This window comes from Canis lupus, chromosome 23 (genome assembly GCF_011100685.1).
Source record: "Canis lupus familiaris isolate Mischka breed German Shepherd chromosome 23, alternate assembly UU_Cfam_GSD_1.0, whole genome shotgun sequence".
NCBI classification, from domain to species: domain Eukaryota; kingdom Metazoa; phylum Chordata; class Mammalia; order Carnivora; family Canidae; genus Canis; species Canis lupus.
In genome coordinates this window covers 10413196-10431672 of record NC_049244.1, presented here as the reverse complement: position 1 = coordinate 10431672, position 18477 = coordinate 10413196, and the positions used below count along the sequence as shown (strand labels likewise).

The window sequence follows — 18477 nt, the reverse complement described above, 5'->3', positions numbered from 1 at the left end:
GCTTTCATTATTCACTTCTTAGGTACACAATGTAAACATGTTATATATAACATCTCATAGTTATATATATTTATATTCTATTGTTTCTGATCCTCTGGAGAACCCTGACTAATACACAGGCCAAGAAGTTTCCTTGGTATTTCTCTCAGACCTACAGCTGGGGAAAAGGGAAAGATAAACCCAAAAGAAACAGACCCACTGGGGGAGTTTGTGTCTCACTAGGGCCCATACCTAATCTGCCTACACTCACACACTAAGGCTGGGCCAGGACAGAGGGACTTTCCCAAGCAGGCATTTGACCATGAAGTGTTTGCAACCCTGAGTGCTGTGGCCTATTTGATACTAGACCCACTTTACCCAGATTCCCAGACTCACTAAGATGTCCTGTGCTGGATATTCTCCATTTGACCCTTTAGATCCAATCTCCTCCTGTCTACACTAGCCCCAAGAAGCTGACCTTTTTAAGCCACATTGACAGGCTGTCTCTTCCAGGATGCCAGTTGGGTTCAGCCTCTCACACAAAGGTCATTGCTCATTAGGTAACCCTACACATGGAGCTTCTGTCTCTAGGTTCTGAAACCACTCCCTTTCCTTGCTCATTTAGGAGTTGTAACCATACTTTCCTATTTCTAACTCCAGAGTACAACCCCCTATCATCCTTTGTGGTCTTCTGGGACTGTCTGCACCTTTGTAATTAATATCTTCTTGAAACTCTTCAAATTCCTCAATTTAAGTGTGTCATCTCTTCTCTGACAAAACCCTAGTTGCTCTACTACCTTCATTAAGATTGCCAGATTCAACAAAACAAAAACACAGGATTCTCAGCTGAAATTGAATTTCAGATACATAACAATTTTTTTTAATATAAGCAGGTAAAATTTTCATTGTTTATCTGAATTTCAATTTTAACTGAGCATCCCGTATTTTAACAGACAACTCTAGCCTTCATAATGAACTATGAAAATATCTTGGGGATCCTGGTGAACTTCAGCTAATCCTTGAAAGAAACAAGGTTAATGACAGCCTCAGAATATTAATACTTATGATGGAGATATGGTCCTAATTTGCAGGACTGATCCCTGAATTGTGTGTGTATGCGTGCACACACACGTGTGTGTATATATGGAAAGAGAGAACAAGGGAAAATAATAGGAAATAACCCTGGAGGGGAAGGATGGGGCTGGTTAACCGAGAACTTAAATCCAATGAAGACAACCTAGAGCCTCATCACTCTGACTTTCTCAAACCCTCATACACTCCATAAGAGTTCAGATCCTCCTCAACATTATCCAGATTTTCTTACATATCTTTTATGGTTGAATCTAATGAATCTGGCTCTTCAAGTTTGCTTTGTTTTTTTAAAAAATCTCCTGAGACTTATATCAAAGGATAAAATTGGACTCTGGGAATCTTACTAGTCCTACTAACTTTAAGCCACATTTGGATATTATTTCATGTTCGATTTGCAGAACAGATTCTGGATAATAAGATGAGTTTTAAAAGACTCAGTTTAATTCCCCTTTTCTTATAGTTTTCTTGCAAAGACAAAAAGAAAGAAAACGAGAGTAAGAAGGCGAGTATAAGGAGTTTTGAAAGCTCAAATTAAGCGCACTGGAAAAAAATTGAAAAGTTGTGGCTCTAGTAATCTATGGTGGAAAAAAATAGAAACATTATGTAATCACCAAAGAAATTATTATTTTTCACAGCCTCCAGCTATTATAATTTCACTGGATACCTTATAAGCAATTATTGTTCTGGGAGATACTCCAAGGCTTGTTCCGGGATTTCACAAAGCAAAAAGTTGCCACAAGTCTGAAAAGCGTTTGATGAAGTCTTATTGTAACTGCCTTTTCAGTCTTTGACTAGGGGAGGCAAATGTGTGGGTGTGTGGGAAAAGGGAGAGTGACTGTCACGTGGGCAACAAGCATAAACAGCTCTTTGTGCTTTTTGAGTTGGAATTAAAAAGAAAACAACTTAATTTTTCTGTCTTCCATGGCTGTCAAACAGAGAGGGCTGATCGTTCTCGGCAGGGTTTAGGCAGGATCTTCTGGCTTCAGTGTAGCTGAAGGCAGACACCATAGTCAACCCTTCTTAACCCAAATCCTAGAAATGATGGAAAATGTAAGAAGAATATGCTACATTTCTATATAAACACTCTCAAAAATAAGAAGAAGGGCTCTCAATGGACAAAAAGCTGTGAGAAACTCATAACAATGGAAAACAGGCAGGATCACTTTGAGCAGGAAGAGGCAACGAGGGGCATGTGAGACAGTGTGGCCTTGGAAAGGGATCCCAGCAGTGAGGACCCGCGTGCATGCCGGAATTCAGGAGCAGCAGAGGGCCCTGGGCAACCAATGGCATCACTAGTTGGGGTCCTGCAGTGGAGCAAGTATATATGGTGTACCCCAGGCACCCTTCACCACTAGGCAGCTCAGAACTGCCTGGAGTGTGAGTGCAACCGCTCAGAGTAGACCATCAGACACCTAGGCCATCGTTACCAGAGGTGGCCCCCAACATGACATAGGTTCTTGTGTGTGCTTATCTGGCCCCTATCTTAAAGCACCCAGAGATTTCCCCAGGGTGGGTCCCTCAACCGGTGCGTGAACACTGGTTTGTCTGTGAAGTCCGATGCCTCATAATAATCTTGAATCTCTATGTATCAAAATACCTTTTGTATGCCTCTAGCTTTATGCAAGCTACATCAGGGGGGTTCAAAACAATGTTCACCAAACCCAGGCTAAAGGCAGAGCCTGTTGTTAATTCACTAGAAACCAACCTTTCTCCAGGTTGACACGGAGGCGTGAATCAGTGCTTTCTGAGCTTCACTGTCCTTTTCCACCTGTACAGGATTAATATCGGGACCAAATAGGAGAACATGCCTTGCACAGTGATCAGGATGTAGAAGGCAATCAATAAAAGTTCAGTTTTGTTTTGTTTTGTTTTCAGCATTTGGTGCAGCCAAGGGTTTTCCTGGCATTTAGCCTTCCTGAGGTCCTCCTGGCCCTTATCTGACTTTTATCATAGTCCCTGATTGTGCCCACTTTTCTTAGAGTACAATTTATATGAGAGCCTCATTACTAGCACATTCCTCTCTAGAAATACCTTCTTCTTGGATTATTATAATCTTGTTTTTAAAGTCCCTATTTTGTCTTACGTTATATCACCATTCAGATATTCTAGCCATAGGATGGTACCTATTTTTTGTGGCATTTTAGAAATCTGCCTTCTGATGTCTAAAATCCATTTTCTTACCATCCCTGATATTTCAGTGATGAATCCCAGGGTAAAATAGTTGCTTTATACAAAGCTTTTATCTCCTCCATTTTTCTGGCTAGTTTGGTGGTAGTGGTCAGACCCATTCCAGAATAATTGTTCTCCCCTGCAGCTTTCCCGGGCTTGCTGGGAGTTGAAATTATCAGCAGGGCACATTAGGTATGTGCTGTGCTTTCAGCAAAATGGGGCTCGCTGCAGAAATCTGGAGAGCTGACCCTCCAGCCCAGCCCCATCACTATAACCCCTGACACGAAACAGATTGTACTTCCCAGCTTCTAGTCTAACTGGAATATTCTCTGCTGAGCTTCTTCACTTGGATCTGTGAGTTTCTGGGTCACCCTATTCTGCGGTTTGATTCTGTTGCCTTTCTTTTGAACATGGCACCCTTCTGTTTTTATTTCAGATAGGTTATTTACCAGTGTGCATTGAAACTATCGTCCCCTTCTTGTGTTAAAATTCTTGTTGACTTTGGTTTTATTCTTCCCTCCCTCTGTCAAGACTCATCAAGTTCCCTCTTCATCAAGGAATCAAGTTGTATAACCTTCCTTCTTTTCTTCATGAAGTGCCTTCCATTCCTAGCCAGGAATCCTCCACCTTGCCATCAGAGGCCACAGTCCAGGAAAAATCACTTTCTCCTTGATGGTGTGCAGCAATTTTTCACACCCCACACCCTCCACTTATTCCTTAGGTCCAACAGTGAAAGCAGAATTGAAAATGCTGAGTCTTCAACCTTGCAGTTATCCAGATTCCAAGGCACAGCCCACATTAAGTCTGAGAGGACCCACATGAATCTGCAGAATGGGGACAGCCTGTCTTTTTGGCAGACCTCCCATTAAATCATCCTTACCAGACCCTATGGGGCCACCATATTGCCTCAAAATTCACCATTGTCCTACACGCTGATGGCTTCTTACTGGGGACACCTGCAACTCTTTCCCTGAGGACTTTGATCAGGCCATGTGGCAATAGGCTAGAAGTGCTTGGAACCTCCATGGGGAGCCATTGACCAACAACAGGCCCCAGCTTCCCTGCTCCTTGGACAGAACATCTCTGAAGCCTGCTCCACACTGTTTACCAAAGATCCCAAGATAAACTCACCCTCAATTGCCCACAGCAGTAACTTGTTCAGAAAGAATAACTTTATTTGCCTCCCTGTCTTCTCCACTTTTCTACATTTCCAAATCAACAACTTGAATTCAAATCAGTTTCAGGGTCTGCTTCTGGGAAACCCAGCCAAAGATACAAGCCCACATGTGACATGACTTCACATCTGCTTTGGTGCACACCAAGCACGTTTAAACAGTCGTATACCCTATTAGTTTCCTATTTCTGGTATAACAAATCACCATAAACTTACTAGTTTAGGATAGCACAAATTATTTTCTTATAGTTTTGTAGGTCTGAGATCTCACTGGGCTAAACACAAGGTGTTTTCAGGGCTATTTGCCTTTTGGAGGCTCTAGGAAAAGAATCCATTTACTTGCCTTTTCCAACTTCCAAAGGTTGTCTGCATTCTTTGGCTCAGGGGCCCTTCTTCCACCAGCAAAGCTAGCACCATAGCATATTCAAATCTCTTTCTGTGTGTGTGTGTGTGTGTGTGTGTGTGTGTGTGTGTGTGTCCCTTCCTCCTTTCTCTGAAAAGCTTGCCTCTTTTTTCATAAGGTCTCTTGTCATTACATTGGGCCCATCCAGATAATCTAGGATAATAGTTTCACCTCAAGGTCCTTAACTTAATCACATCTACAAAATCTCTTGGCCATATAAGGTATCATATTTACAGATTTGGGGGATTAGGACATGGATACTTTTGGGGACATTATTTGGTTATTACAGATATTCAAAAGCCCAAATTATAATTCTGAATCAGAAACTACTGTCATCACAGTCCATGTGAAATGTAGGATATATGAATGAGTTTGACATAGAAAAGTAGTTTCAATTAGGCTTTCTACCTGAAAATGGATTTAAATCTTGTCTTTCTAGGAGCACCTGAATGGCTCAGTTGGTTAAGCATCTGCCTTTGGCTCAGGTCATGATCTCAAGGTCCTGGGATCAAGCCCAGCATTAGGCTCTCTGCTCAGCAGTGAGTCTGTTTCTCCCTCGGCTCTCACTCTTTTCCAATAAATAAAACCTTTTTAAAAAATAAAATAAAATAAATCTTGTCTTTCTAGACTTTCAGAGATTTAAAAAAAAGAAGAAAAGAAAAACCTTGGAGATAATGGGATCCAAGCACTTGGTTTTGATAATGAGTTCTCAAGGTATGATGATAGCCCAGTTCCCCTGAAATTGGAGCACAGGACTCTAGTACCTGAGCCTGGCACCTGCACAGTTTTTCGGGAAACAATGTAATGAAGACGAGGGCCAGGTCAAGTCCCTCCTGCTCTTCCCACCTGCCTTCTCAGAACTTACAGATGGGCACAGGTAAAGCACCCTTGCTCTAGGCCTCTGGGGAGGAGAATCAAAGCCTTCTCTTTATGCCTTTACCAGAAAGAGAGTTAGGCAGAAGGGATCATTCCTCCCCAGCTCCCAGCCTGGCAGTGGCATGAACAAAAACCAGCACCAGTTTACAGCTTGGAAAGAGAGGCAGAGGTGAGAGGCTGGGGGAGGGGAGACATGCAGTCTCAGCAGGGAGAGGGAGTAGTGCTGAAAACCTGCTCAGTCTTCAATAATTCAAATTCTCCTGCAATCTGTCTTCTCAAGAGCCAGCAGCGTTTAATCCTGTGCTGTTGTTTTGAGCCCCCTGTCACTCTAGGCCTCCTTTCCTCTCTCCCCAGTCAGTTATACAGTGGCCTCTGTCTATATATGAGGCCTTGCAGCAAGTGTTGAGGGCAGGATGATCTACTACCTCTTCAGTAGCAAAGGATCACAAAGAACCACCCCCTTCCTAGCCCCTGACACATGGCTCTTGCCTAGCTCATGCCAGAAACATGCACGTCTTAGTGCATTAGTGCCCCAGACCCAGATCTTCACCTAAATCCTCATCTACAAGTGGCAGATGGGGACTGTATTCCAACTTGTCCAGAATAAAGCTGGCCTGGCTTGGTAAAGGTCAGTTTACCACTTAAGTTTTCTGAGGCTCAATCTTCTCAGCTAAAAACAAAACGATCCAGTCTATTTTGTAGGGTTGTTGAAACGTTTAAATAAAATGATATAGCCAAAAATTCCCTTGATAAGCTCTTTTCACCTCTTGAAACTATATGTTTATTTTGACTGGCTCTGCATTTCTAAAGCGGTAGAAAAACAAAAATGCATTATGTACATAATTTAGGCTCAGGAAATTGACCTTTGCCTCAATTAGCTGTTCTAGACTTTAGGGATGCTAGGATAACCTATCTAATTGCCACACTCTCTCTTTTGCAGGTGCCCCTCAGAGGATTTAAAAACAATTCTGTCTTCCTGGTTGGTGACTCTGCATCTCCTCTTAGAGGAGAATTAACTTCACTAACTGAGTCAGGAACTTAGAACAATGGGGACTTGTATGCAGCAGTCATGTAGCAAGGCAGAAGAGAGATCCAATTAGGATCTTCAAGCATGTGAAGGGATGTAACCCAGAAGATGAAAAAGATTGCTCACCTTAGCACCTCATAGTCTTCTTGACTGACTGCATCAAGGACACAGATTTACTACTCTCTCTGGCCCAATGCACAGAATTGGGACCTACAGGGGGAAATGGCAGGAAGACAGGTATCAGTATGGCCCAAGGAAAGATTTTCTAGCATCTAAAGCTATCTTATAATGGAGGGCTTCCTTTGCAAAGTGATGGTTGGCCTTCCACATTACTAGGACTGTTCACTCAACAGTAGTTTGAACATCCAAACCTTGCCAGCCCCCACAGTCTTTTCTAGGTGATGCTATTATACCAGCTCTACTATATTTTGATTGTTGTTTTAAGCCACTAAGTTTTGAGGTCATTCGATACATAGCAAAGCTAACTGATAGGGTTTCCAAATAATTGATAATTGATCATTTCAGCACCCATTACCAAGTTAGCAATGTAATCCCTGTCCATGCTCAGGACTTGAGGAATTTTAAACTTGATTATGCCCATTTCTGAACCCAACATCTATCCTCCAAGTTTTGAACTCACATGGAATAAATTATACCTGTTCTTTTTTGGCATTGAAACCTTCACATCCTCCCATCCTTCCATTCTCACCCCAGACATTCTCACCCTGCGTTCTGTCGGCCTCGTAAAGCTCTAGAGGATTAAAAGCCCGATTTTTCCTCCTGGAAGCCAGGTGGCGGATGTCTGCGCTACGCCCCTGGTCCTCTGGCCGGGTCACGGGGCTCCACCCGGTGTGCACCACCTCCTGCAGTGAGTCCAACCCGCACCGAGTCGTTGGGTCTCCGAGCGGGGACTGAGCCTTCCTAGAACTCTGTCCTGACCGTCGACCGAGCGCACCCAAACGAGCGTGGCCCACACCCGGCTCGCAGCCGAATCAGGCCAGCGCATGCGCCCCGAGGCTGTGGGTTCGGATCCAGCCCCTGATCTGCAGCCTCAGCGGCGGGTTTCCTTAACGCTCAGTTCTGCCTCTTTGTATATCTGAGGTCTTGGTCCGCCTGGGGGGGGGGGGGGGGGGGGGGGGGGGGGGGGATAGGGGAACCTCTGGAATCCACCTTATGCGAAGGAGAAAAAAATCCCAGGTCCAGAATGCGGGAAAAAAAAAAAAAAAGTATAAAACTACCAAATGACATTGACATTGGAAACTGTTCCTCCCACCTCCCAAGACCAATCAGCATCATCATATGCTTTGTAGGGGCAGAGAGCAGGGGTGGTTGGGTTGATTCAAGATAGGGGCAGGAGGTTCAGGTAGATCAGAAACATACTGAGGATGCTGTCAAAAGGCATGAAGCTCATTGCTTCATGTTTCTGATCTACCTGAACCTCCTGCCCCTATCTTGAATCAACCCAACCACCCCTGCTCTCTGCCCCTACAAAGCATATGATGATGCTGATTGGTCTTGGGAGGTGGGAGGAACAGTTTCCAATGTCAATGTCATTTGGTAGTTTCATACTTTTTTTGAACCTCGATAGTGGTATTTCTGTCTCAGCAGAAATTTTTTTAATAAACAACCATCTTAAAGCTATCTGACTTTAACTTCCTTGACTTCCTTCACTCAAACTTAGAAGTTGACCTCATCTGTAACACCTGAAAACCACAAGGAAGAAATTTTCCCTCTGCACCTCAAGGATAATATCTACACTTAGGCTCTTATAAAAATATAGCTTGTATTGTTCTTTGTACTAATTACAGAAGAAATCCATGTTCTTTTAGCTGTAACCTTGCTCCTGAAAAAAACAGCATATCAGAATGCACAGCAAGGAGATCTGATGTTTTAGAAATAGCATGGAACCCATTCTAATTTGTAACAAAAAGTCAGTCAGAAATTCAGAAATTTTAGTTATTATCCATAATAAATTAACCCCAGCTCCATGCCTGAGATCATTGCTTTGAAGGATAAGGAGTGAATACAGAGCTCCTTTGAGAAGATATACATACCAGAGTGACTCAAGGAGCTGAACGCTTGAGATGAATGAATATCACAGCAAGAAGATGATGGTGAATGTGAGGGAGTGAAAGAGAAAAAAGAGGAAGAAGAAAAGGAAGAGGAGGAGAGCTAAGAGGAAAACAATAAAGGAAAAGTTCAAGATAGAAATGTGGTAAGTCCTTAAGCAATTTTACTAATTCGTGTGTTTGGAAAACAATGCAAAATAACACAAATATGTTCTTTTTCCCCTCTAACTCAATTGTTAAAGTGCAAATTTTTATCATTGCATAATAAATTAAAATCTCCCTTAAGACCAAAGAAAACTATCTCCCTGCTCTAAATGAATTAACCTGTAGAGTAGTGGTTACAGTATTCCTTTAAGAATCTCAAATCCACTTTGGATTCCCTTTGTTAGAATGAAAGATCCCAGAGTCCTGAAGGAAATAGACATGGAAAAAGGTGGTTTCCACAGAAAGTCTAAAACGTGGGCCCTTCCCAAGAGTTGATTAATCAACAGAATGTCCCTTAGGTGGGTAACCCTAGGAGGAAAACCTGAGACAGGAATTCAAAAGCACACAATTCACTGAAAAAAAGGTCTTCAGAGAAGGGAACAGATGGGGAAGGAAGCTCAGCTTGGAGGTGGTCTCTGCTGGAGACAGGCCTTAGCCTCATCCCACAGCATGCTTGGAGGATTCATTCCAACATAAAGTTAGTTCCACTTTAAAGGCAGGAGCTGGCTTTTTGTACCCCTGTATCAGTTAGTCATGGGCTGCTCTGGAGGGTGAGATGTGTAATCTGAGTTCAGCCAAGGGCAATCCTCTGGAGACGGGAAGAATGATGAGCCAATAGCAGCCAACACCCACAGTAGCTGGGGGGTGTACACACCAGAGGAAGTCAAGTGGGATTTCGGTAATATTTACAAATCGGGTACATTCATGGGTTAATAGGTATTCATTCAAGGACACTTACCATTATGAAGGCAAACATGAACATTTTTACAAGTTTCTGTATGCTTTTACTTGTCTGGACAGCAGCAAGGACCCTGTCCTTGGTCATCCCCCACCCCCGCCCACCGACTAGCATTTGAGTAAGGTGTTTTAAAATGGCAATAAACCAGTTTCTAATTTCAAAAACTCTACCCTGCCTGTGAATTGAGTGAGGAATGGTGGAATCTGTCTAAGGAGCTCAACAGTTTAATGCATTTTGCCATGGAGATTACAGCTATTGCAGCATGGGGAACGAGGCTGGCTTGAAAAGGGACGGGTGCTCATTGAGCATTCTGTTCAGGCAACCACCCATTATCCAGGGGGTGGATGATCCAGTTTGGGGATTTTTCATGCCTCTGGCTTCTCCTCCCTTCTACTGTCTGCCCTTTGGCCACATTACAGATCAAATTAGCATGTCTTTGAGAGGATAGAAGGGGAAGAGACAGGTAGAATTCAAATTGGTCAGTTTTGCAGCTTGTCCACTGTTCTAATACATGAGATCAAAACCAAAGGCTAACGTGGGGTTTTGGACTATCAGTGGGTTAGACTGAATCGACACCAGACCTCCTCTCCGCAGCCAGACAAAGTGGAGTCTGATGAGAACTCACCGTATTTCATATGGACGTCAAGGCTCAGCGTACAGCAGCTTGTCCAGAATCCCTAACACATTCATGTCAGAAAGTTAGAGCTGAAAGGGGCCTCCAAGATGATTCAGCCTTGGAAAATCAAGGCTTGGGGATTTGAAGTTCAGTGCCCAAGGTCACAAATGAGATGACTGCCAGTGGCTAGTGGACAACTTGCAAGGGGAGCAGAAACCAGTTAACTTCAAAATGACAGAACCGTGGCTGATTGATATGTGAAATATTGATGAAATGGGTTTTCTTTTGACTCTCCCCCCCCCCCCATAACTCTTTGTTGGGTCTGTCTGGCGACTGGACACTAAAAGACACTAAAAGACCATGTATTGTTGCAGAGAGACCCCCAGCACTGGGAGCAAAACCCCTAACCCCAAAGTTGCTAAAGAACACGGCTCCCAGATTGAGAATGAAAGTACTGCTGCCAGGGGACAAAAGTAGGTTCTCCCTCTGCCTGAAGAGAGGATAGCAGAGTTTAAAGATGCAGAATGAGAAGCCATGTATCCCACTGGGCATATACACACTCATCACCGTTGTCATCATCATCACCACCGTCAGAGTAAGGAGCAAGATATAGAAGTTTGGGGAATCCTGAGAGAAGAGAAAGGTCTTTTTTTCTCTCTCTTTTGGAGGTTTCCAAAGGTGACAGTCTCACTCAGCTAGTTGGCTGGAGCCAACAGAATGGAAGAGAGCCGATGTCGGAAGAGGAAGGTGACCAGCAGCAATTTCCTCAGCCACAGTGTGGTGTGGAGAAAGATTTTGATGGGCCCATATGCCCCAGTGGAAAGAGCCAGCATGCTGCCTTGGAAGTTGCCTGTCAAGGAGGTCATTCAAGGAGACATACAGCTAAAGGGGATGCAGCTTGCATGGTGAGGGCCAAAGGGAAGCATGGCTGATGTGATTCTAAGGGAGGTTTTTGGAGACCAGACCACCTTCTGGCCACACCCAGAGTATGAATTACATGAGTAACTTGCCTTGGAAGGGCTGCCTGTACCCTGTGCACCTGTACAGAGCAGCTGGCCACCACCCTCCAGAGAGGCACCCCAGGCAAGAGAGAACGGGTGGCTGCTCCCTCTAAACACGTGGCTGTCACCACAGAACCCCACCCACTGCCCACTCCCACGAGCTTAGTCAGAACTGGAAAGGGCAAGAAATCCCACAGTATCATTTGGACTGTGCTGTGACCAAACTGCAAACTGCAGATCCTGAGTTGACCCTAGAAATGACTGGAGTCATGGCAATGAACTAGATGAAGTTTCCCACCGCCCAGTGGCCCTGGGGCCTAATGCATGGAGGGAAAGACATGGGGTTCCTTTGCTGTACTTGGTTCCCTGGGAGGGGGGTGCGTTGAACTGTGATATTCTATGTTCATAACGTTCTCCGTGGAGCTCAAATTATAGCTGAAAGAATGGTGGTACCACCCAAGAGGCCCCCAGGGACAAACAGGTGAGGGTCAACTGGTGCTGAGTGAGCACCTATGATGTCCCCACCCAGGGGTTCACACCTCCACTATCCTTTGCCTCCCTGTCCTCAGAAAGTCTCCAAAAGGAGGAAACTCACATTTTATTTCAGAGAAGCAGCTAGTATGTAGGAACATTTACATGGCACATCTCCAAGATGCCGGCGGCCCTTCCTCTCAAGCCAAGCTCCCTCCTGGCAGAGCTATCAGAGAAGCTGAGAAGGATCCTCAGTCCCAGGCCTCATCCCTCCTTCTCACAGCCCCTCCCCACCGGTGCCTTGAGAGCAGGACAGTCAGCAGCAAAGCACCCAGATGCAGCCTTGTCCGGGAACAGGGAGCCCACGGAGGATGCAGCCGTGGCCTTTGGAAGGGTCAGTGACAACTACGGAATCGGGGAAGAGCCTTGTCCAGTTGGAAGTCCAGCCTCCCTTTGACCTACACACAATCCCCACCCCCAGCACCCCGAGTCTGGGTGGCGTTTTTCCCTTGGCAAATCACACCATCCCACTGGGAGGCAGCTTGCTGAGTGTGGCAGTGTTGACGCAGCAGTCCTGGACACGTTCCGGGAAAGCAGGCCCCAGCATGCGAGATGAATTTTCTCTGAACTGTGCGGTTTCCAGTGTGTCAGAAAAACAAACTTGGAGAGGCCTGTGTGGCTTGTGTGCATGTGTAGACCCCTTCCGGAGTTGAAAACGCAGCTGGCCTCCGCCCCAAAACAGAAAGTCCTTCCTGCTGTCTGGCTCCCTGAAACCTGAGGCTTGCACAATAGCTGCTCTTTCAAGTGGCGGCCCCGCGGGCCCTGTGACCGCGCCTCTGCGCCCCGCTCCAGCGAGCCAGGCCGGGAGCTGCTCTGCTCCGCGTCGCCCATCCGTCGGCGTCTCCCCTGGCCCGTCTGCCTCCAGGCCCTTGGCTTCCCCTCTTCCACCCAAACAGCCGAGTTCCTGTTCCCAAAATAGCTTCTCGGAGGAAACCGCGGGGACGGGGCCCTGGGCCTGGGCCGGGGCTGCACCGTCCGCGCGCCCCGGGCCGCAGGGGCGTGGCCCGCCGCCCCTCGGGCTCCTCCCCCGAAGCTCCGCCGCTCGCTCGCGCCGTCCCGGCTTCTCCCCTGGGGAAGGCGCCTTCGCTTCCAGGCGGTTGGCCCCCGAGGAACTGACCGCAGAGCCCTCCCTTCGTAGCAGGACCGAGGCTACCCAACCCGGGGACGAGGGCAGCACCGCAGCTGGAACTCCCCGGCCCCCGCCTCCCACCTTCCCATCCTAGGAAGCTAAAGAAACCCCCTCTCGGTTTGCTGCCAGAGAAAGTGGTCTCGGCTCCTTCCTGCTGGAGGGCAGCCAGGAGGAGGCCGGGCCGGAGTCCAGTCCTGTGCTCTGGGGATGGGCCTCAGCAAGTAGGCCGCCTCCTCCTCGTCCCGTTAGCGTCACGTAAAGTGGAATGAACCAAAGCTCTGAGCGGTGATTCTCAGCTCCAGCTGCACCCTGGGGTCCCCTGGGCACCTCCTAATAGTCGTTCCCCCCAAGGCCCCCAGACCTAGGAAATCAGCCTCTCTAGGAGGTGGGACCAGGACATTGGTGTTTGTTTGTTTGTTTGTTTGTTTGTTTGTTTGTTTGTTTTTACCAATGTTCCAGTGTGCAGCCAAGTTTGAGAACCACTCGTTTAGCGTTCCTTCTCAAACTCTAACATAGAAGAACCACCTGGAATCTTGTTTAAAAAAAAAAAATTCCCATTCAGCAGGTTCTGGAGCTCTGACAAGGGATGCTGCGCCACTGGTCCATAAAAAACACTTCTAGTAGCCAAGCTTTAGGAGACCTAAAGAGTCTCTAATAACAGCCTATACTTCTCCCCGGTTGATTTGACAGGAGCAATGGGATGAGATGGGGGAGTCAATAGACTTTCAGACTGCTAGGTCAGAGAGGGACTGCTGGGCTGGAAGCCACATCTATGCATCTGGAAAATCTCAGGGGAGGAGAGAACTGACAGGAAGTTGGAGTGTGGCTGAATTTGGGGTGGAGTAAAATATAAAGGTAAGCCTCAACTCTAAGCTGGGATGAGAGAAAAGGTGGGGTCGGGTCACCTCCTACGTGCCACCCTGCACCTGAGACTGATAGTGGTGAACCCTTGTCTCAACACTGACACAGCTGAGTGACAGAAGCCCCAGTGGGGACCATGAAAAGCCATCTGGCTGAGCTAGGCGATGGGGTCCCAGCTTGCTTAAGCAATGGGAGGGATGAGGCCGAGGGGTCTGCCTGGCTCGAGGTCTCGGTATCTCAGATAGCGCTGGCATCTCTACCAACAACAGGGAAAGCCTCTCCGCTGCCTGTTCCCCTTTGGATTCCGAGTCAGAGGTTGCCTTAGGAAGTAAAAGTAGCATCAGAACCTTGTAAGAGGCTTCTCCAAGTTACACAGCTACAACATGCAGGACCTTTGAGTGTTGCCTAACTCAACCCCTGGAGCAATAGGTGGCAACACAGGTGGGATTTGGGACTCCCCAAACTTCACTTCCCATTGGCAAAATGAGAGTAACAAAAGCATCCACCTTGCTGAGTTATCATGAAAATTATATGAGATAGTATATGTTAAAGCACATAGTACGTGCTAATCAATGCTAACTGCTATTAAAATAATAGTTTTTATCAAAATAATACCATTCACCTCATAGGATATGAAAACACCTATCATAATGTTTCACGTACATCAGGTGTGCAATAAACACTTGCTAAATCTAAGCAGAAGCTAGGTAAGTTTTTCCTCTATGCTCCCCTTCTTCTTTTTTAGGGTAATCCATCAGCTTTTAGCCAGTGTCCATCTACCGCACAGCCATAAACCTGCTCCCTAATCCCCATCCAGATGCACAGAGAAGGTTTGGAATGCATGTTTTCCCTGAAGAAGTGTGGCCAGGCAGGTCTGCCTGCTTCCCAGAGGGGAGATCTTACTAGCGGGAGTCGGAGGAAAGGTAGATGTGGGAAGGGAACACTTACATACAGAGAACCCACCAGTGAAGGACTCCGCACCAGGCACTCTGCAGGCGCTATTCCATCATTGCCAGAATCCTTCCTTCCTTAATGACACAGGAAAATGGAGGAAGGAGTCATCCCCACCTTAAGATGAAACTATCTCCATGAGTCACATCCTTACCCTCAGAGAATGGTTTTAGGAATCACTCCTTCGTTGCTGGAAGTTTCTGCCTTTCTTAGGACTCAGAGGACTAAGTCTAGGGGGACTTGAGCATCCATCAGGCTCATGGTGTCCCCCTTGAATTTAAATGCAGAGGGAGACACTAGAGAGAGGATAGGGCTAAGGAAGAGCCATGTCCAGCAAGGAAGAGCCATGACAGCACAGAGCACAGGGCATGCAGAGTTCCCACTCAGATAAGTGCTTGCAGGAGGGATTGGCTTTCTGCCAAGCTCCATCTCTGTCTGGGTCAAGACATTCAGGGGTGGGAAGTAAGGGGGCAGACTTCCGGAGACCACAAAACCTTGAGGGAGGGAAGCCATCTGAAGGGCAGTCAGCTTGGCTTTGGGTGTTAGAAGGGAGTGAAGTGGGGCACAGTGTGGGGACTTTCCCCAGGATTTGTCCCAGTCAGCCCCATGGACTCAAGTCTCTCCTGGCAGACAGGGCACCATCAGAGAAGGGGAAAGTGCTGTTGACTGAGGAGTTGGGAGGTGCTGAGGCCAGAGCAGCCCAGATCCCGCAATCCCTGGCTCCCTTTGAGTTAGCATGAGACACCCCCCTCTCCTCCATGGTGCATTTTGTGCATGCAGAGGCTTTACCATTTTCTTTGTCTAGGCTGGCAGTTACCAGTGTGGGGCAGAAGCACAGACTGGCAGGGGTGGAGATGTCCAGCAGGCATGGCCATGCCCAGGACAAGCAGCAGTGACCCATGGGAGGGAAGGACAGAGGTGCCCACATGCATCAGAGTGTCCTCTGGATGCAGGAGCTGTGACCAGAGAAACCCCAGTGCCCACTGAGACAGAAGGACAGAGGTGCCCCACAGAGTCAGCATTTGGAGCCAAGGGCCAGCAAAAGAGGCTGGGAGCCTAGAGACACCATGTGGTGGCTGAATGGACTTGGGCTTAAGCTCCTAGAGGGTTCCCAGAAACAGGTACAGAAGGCTCTGCCAGGAGCTGAAGACTTGCACTGGCTGGTGGTGAGTGGACTGACTGCTGTCCAAGTCATCTGGGTTTTAACCTAGCCTGCCCAAGGAATGCTGGGATATTTGTCAATATCCTAATATCATTGGGATAAAGCCTGCTTTGACACATGCCTTGAGCACTCATCTCTCTCTCTCTCCCTCTCCCTCTCTCTTTTTCCTCTCTCTCTCCTGTCTCTCTGTCTCTGTCTCTGTCTCTCTGGGGTTTTGTCTATCTCTGTCTTTGTCTCTATCTCTCCATCTCCATGTGTGTCTCTGTCTGTCTTATTCTCCCTGCCTCCATTCCCACACAATGCCTGACTCATTCTGGGCATTTGACAAATATTTTTTAACTTCATATTATGTAAAATTTCACACACACACAAAAGCAGCAGAATAATATAAGGATCCCCTCCTGTCCACATCACCCAGTTTTAATGATCATGGACATCTTCACCCACTATCACCCCCCAAAAAATAATCTATTTTGAAACAAGCTCAGATATCACCCATAAATATTTCAGATGCCTCTAAACAATAAGGACTCTGTAAAAACCATAACCACAATTCCACTAGCACAGTCATAAAATCTAGCATTAATTCCTTAAATCAGCATCTAAATACAATCCATAGGTCATGTTTGTTAATGTGTCTTAACTCTCTAAAATCCCTGTTAAGCTGTAGTCAACAAATGTTTTGGGGCTGACCACATCTCTTTCGGTTTCTTTCGGTTTTTCTCTTTCTCTTATTTATTTATCTTGCTGTCCACCAGTTTGGTTTGTCTGTCTGTGTATGTCTCTCTCTCTCTTTTTTTTTTAAAGATTTTATTTATTTGAGAGAGAGAGAGAACATGAGCAGGGAAAGGAGCAGAGGGAGAAACAGGCTCCTCACTGAACAGGGAGCCTCGTGCGGAACTCGATCCCAGGACCCTGAAATCATGACCTGAGCCACAGGCAGACGCTTAACCAACTGAGCCACGCAGGGGTCCCTGTGTAGGTCTGTTTCAATGTAATGTTATTTCTGTGAATATTTCTCTCTGTGTACCTTTATCTGTAGCTTTCTCTCTCTCTGTCTGCCTCCTTCCCAGGCCCTGTCTCTCTGTCACACACACCAAGCACACGCACGTGCAGGCTCATGCTCCCAGGAAGGGAGGAAGGGAGCCCTGTGCATACTATTGACTGAAAGTATATGAAGTTGGGTCTGACGGATGAAACAAACCTCTGGCCAAAATGTTAGAGCAGCTTCACCAAAGCACCTTCTACTCTTTCCTGCTGTACCCATTCCACTGGCCCTCTTGAGACCTTCCAGTTACTGAGCCCTCCTTCAGCAGTCTACGTGGAGGAGGCAGGCAGCTAGAACCAGAGCAGATTATCGGTCTGAAGGCTGAAGGGTGATGCACACGTGTGCATAGCTTTTGTTACTTTCTTGTTCCAAATAAAACTTCTGAAGGCTCAAGCATTGGTGAATTCCTAAAGCACTATCTGTAAAGAAAGCTGTAGAATGCTTGCTGGCCAAGTGCTACTTTACATCAATCACAGGGACGGTGTTCCATTTTGAAAGAAATCTTTTACCGAGTCTTAAATTATTTGCTAGAGCTGGAGGCAACAAACCCAGGCTTTTTCCATTCTTTTTATCAATGGAATTCTTTTTTTTTTTAATAAAATCTTACATAAACCCCAAATATATAAAGTGAATAAAGACAGAACTTGGAATGTGTGGGGGTGGAGGGAGAATGCTATAGAAAAATAACTAAAAAAAAAGAAGAAGAAGAAGGAAAAAAAAAAAGAAAAAAGACCTTGACTGAACAACTTATTTTCTAAAGGAGTAAACTGTGTCCCAGAGTGGGGACCATGACCCACAGAAGGCCAACAGCAGCCTCCAGCATCTGATAAATCCCTCCTGCCTTACTCCTTACAGACCCGTTCAGAATTTCAGGGAGGCTCTGTGTCACAGGGTTGTTGTTGTTGTTGTTGTTTTGTTGTTGTTGTTGTTGTTGTTTTTTCCAGGTAGTTATTTTGGCAAATGTATTGAGCTGAGCAGTGATCTGGGAGATTTCATATCCCAGACACCACTTGAACTATGGCGTTTTCATTTCCTGGGACAAAACCTGCCGGTTGACTCTTTAGCAAATGACTAATGGCAGAATGACTTGAGAGTCTGGTCACCAAGGTCAGAATTATAGAATGTGAGGCTGCCTCTTATGGGAGTGACCCTGTGCTTATGGGAAGGTGAGTCCCAGTGTTTGGCTAACAGAGCTGGAGAGACAAACAGTGACCCTCCTTGATTAAAAACACTTTCTGTGAACCAGTTTCAAATGGAATTGCTGAGTGACGGGTAGGAGCCTGCGGGATGCAAGCAGGTGCCTTAGCTGCCTGGGCCCCAGCTGCCACATAGGAACTCAGCAAAGCCACAGACAGCATAACTGTGAATCTAGAAGAAACTCAAAGGTCTTGCTAGCTGGATGTGTGCATCTCCAGTAGCAGCTGGCAGCAAAAGCTGCTAGTCTCC

At 46.4% G+C, this 18477-nt stretch overlaps 1 non-coding gene across 1 annotated transcript; it reads right to left on the bottom strand.

Annotated features, from left to right (window-relative positions):
• Nucleotides 1–1566: 1566 nt before the first annotated feature.
• On the bottom strand, nt 1567–12894 carry LOC111091857. Its single transcript, XR_005376687.1, has 3 exons — nt 11945–12894; nt 6847–6930; nt 1567–2103 (listed from the first exon to the last, which is right to left on the bottom strand). It is a non-coding gene; the product is annotated as an uncharacterized LOC111091857 (transcript).
• Nucleotides 12895–18477: the final 5583 nt, after the last annotated feature.